The 2,558-nt window shown below is 41.5% G+C and overlaps 1 pseudogene; it reads left to right on the top strand.

The window, feature by feature from the left end:
• Nucleotides 1-1,230: 1,230 nt before the first annotated feature.
• LOC103108074 (PRELI domain containing protein 3B-like) lies at nt 1,231-1,807 on the top strand (annotated as a pseudogene).
• Nucleotides 1,808-2,558: the final 751 nt, after the last annotated feature.

The following is a 2,558-nucleotide window of genomic DNA, read 5'->3' as shown; positions in this document are numbered from 1 at the left end:
AGGAATTTTCACCAGTGGTGAAGCAGGGCTACAAGTGTCTCTCTTTCACTCTTCGGCTATATTCCCTTTCCCTTTCAATTTCTCTCCTACCAAATAAAAAGAAAGAAGGAAACTAAAAGGAAAAAATGGCTGCTGAGAGCAGTGGGTTCATCATGCAGGCACCAAGCACTAGCAACAGCTTGGTGGCAATAAAAATATTTTTTAAAATAAAATAAAAGTCTTAGTGGGACCTATAAATGGGAAAATAGTGCAAATAACAAGGAAACTGGAAGAGAAAAAAAATAACTTATTATCTGGTAAAATAATCTACAAACTATTGTACTAATAAGAAAGTTTAGCAAGGTTATAAGATATAAAAGCTAATATATTAAATTCCATAGAGTCTACAGTACAACAACAAATAATTAAAAATATAATTTTTGTAAAGAATACTATTCATGCAGCTGGGGAAATGGTTCACATATGTGCCAAGAAGATATGTAGACAGAAATGCAATTTCTGTGTTGTGGTGTTTAAAATTATAGAAAATTAGGAGCCAAGTAGTGGTATACCCTGTGGAGTCTACACATAGCATTGAGTCAGGACCCGGGTCCAAGCCCCCTGGTCCTCCTCACCTTCAGGGAAAAAAGCTTCATGAACAGCAGAGCAGTGCGACAGGTTCTCTCCTCTCCCTTTGTGTGTGTGTGTGTGTGTGTGTGTGTGTGTGTGTGTGTGTGTGTTTCTGTCTGTCTGTCTGTCTGTCTGTCTGTCTGTCTCTCACCCCCAATCAAAAGGGGAAAAAAACAATTAATGGGCACTGGGTGGAGTGAAGTTAAGGTGCAGGCATTGAGCTCCAGCAATAACCCTAGCGTCAACAAAAGTAAAATATATTAAAAGTAAAACTAGACAAGATTAGAAACAACCACAAGAATAAAAACATAGTATGGAAATAACTGGAAGGGAGTAGGTGGTAGCACACCCAGTTGAGTGCACACATTACCATGTGCAAGGACCAAGGTTTAAGTCTCTGGTCCCCAAATGCAGAGGAGAAGCTTCACAAACAGTGAAGTAGTGCTGCAGATGTTTCTCTCTTTGCCTCTCTACCTTCCCCTTTCCTCTCAATTTCTCTGTCCAAAATAAAGAAAAATAATAAATATTTTGTAGGAAGAAATAACTGGGGGAGGGGGCGGTGGCAAGAGTGGCTTCCTTGTCCCCTAGCATCACCGGGACACCATGCAGGCCAGCGGAACCATGAAGATCTGGACGTCACAGCCCATTTCTGACCACCCATGCATGGGAAACTGTTACAACAGCTGCAGAGCAGAAGTACCCAAACCCTATGAACCCAAGTGATATACTGGACAGACATACAGAGCCCTCTGGAAAACTGCATAGCCATTGACTTCTCAGCACAGAGTGGGAACTGCCTTCCACTGTAAAATCTCTTATTGGTGCAGCAAGAACCAAAACATATGTGCAAGAACATCCTATAGCTGATCTAGTACAGAAAACAATGGAATTTAAATCTACTAATATTTCATTTACAAATATGGCTTCGGTAGATGAGAGACTTATATACAAACCACATCCTCAGGACCCAGAAAAAACCATTTTGACTCAGAATGCTACTATCACAGTAAAAGGAGTTAGTCTTAGTAGCTCCCTGGAAGGGCTGATGGCAAGTATGATACCTTCAAATTCTAATAAAGACTGAGAAGCAATGGAATGGGTAATACATAAATTAAATGCTGAGACTGAAGAACTGACAGCCTCAGCAAGAGGAAGCATCCGGACACCAATGGCAGTGGCAGCCTTTGTAGAAAAATGAAAGCTTTCACACATTGGAACTTTAAAGGTTTTCACACATTGGAACTCATTCTGGCTTTGGTCCAACCTCCCCAAGAAAACATAGTAACCTCTTGGGTACACATGATTGTTTACTTGCAGTACACTTACAGAGCCTACTTGAGGGAATATACCTTAAAAGGGCAAATTGTGGGGGCTGGGCAGCGGGTTAAGTGCACGTAGCCCGAAGCATAAGGACCTGAGTAAGGATCCCAGTTCGAGCCCCTGGATACCCACCTGCAGGCAGTTGCTTCACAAGCGGCGAAGCAGGTCTTCAGGAGTCTATCTTTCTCTCCCCCTCTCTGTCCTATCCAACAACAACAGCAGCAGCAATGGCAACAATAACAACACAAGGGCAACAAAATGGGGGAAAAATGGCCTCCAGGAGCATTGGATTAGTAGTGCACTGTATCCCAGCTAAAACTCGAAAACTCTAGAGGGAAAAAAAAAAGGACAATTATATAGGTTTAGTTTTTAAAAGATAATAATTTGTAACTTACTCTTCTATAAACAGCCTTTAAAGGCCAATGTTTTTATTTGGGTTTGTTGCTGCTGCTGCTATTTTTATTTTGCTTTTTGACCAGAGCACTGCTCAGCTCTGGTTCATGGTGGTGGGGTAGGGTGTGTTGGATCTGGGACTTTGGAGCCTCAGGCATGAAAGTCTCTTTGCATAACCATTATGCTATCTACCCCCACTCAGGGGGAAAAAGACAACTAAAATAAATCAATGAATA

The sequence above is a fragment of the Erinaceus europaeus genome, chromosome 12 (genome assembly GCF_950295315.1).
Source record: "Erinaceus europaeus chromosome 12, mEriEur2.1, whole genome shotgun sequence".
In the NCBI taxonomy this organism is placed as follows: domain Eukaryota; kingdom Metazoa; phylum Chordata; class Mammalia; order Eulipotyphla; family Erinaceidae; genus Erinaceus; species Erinaceus europaeus.
This window is presented reverse-complemented; position numbering and strand designations above follow the sequence as displayed.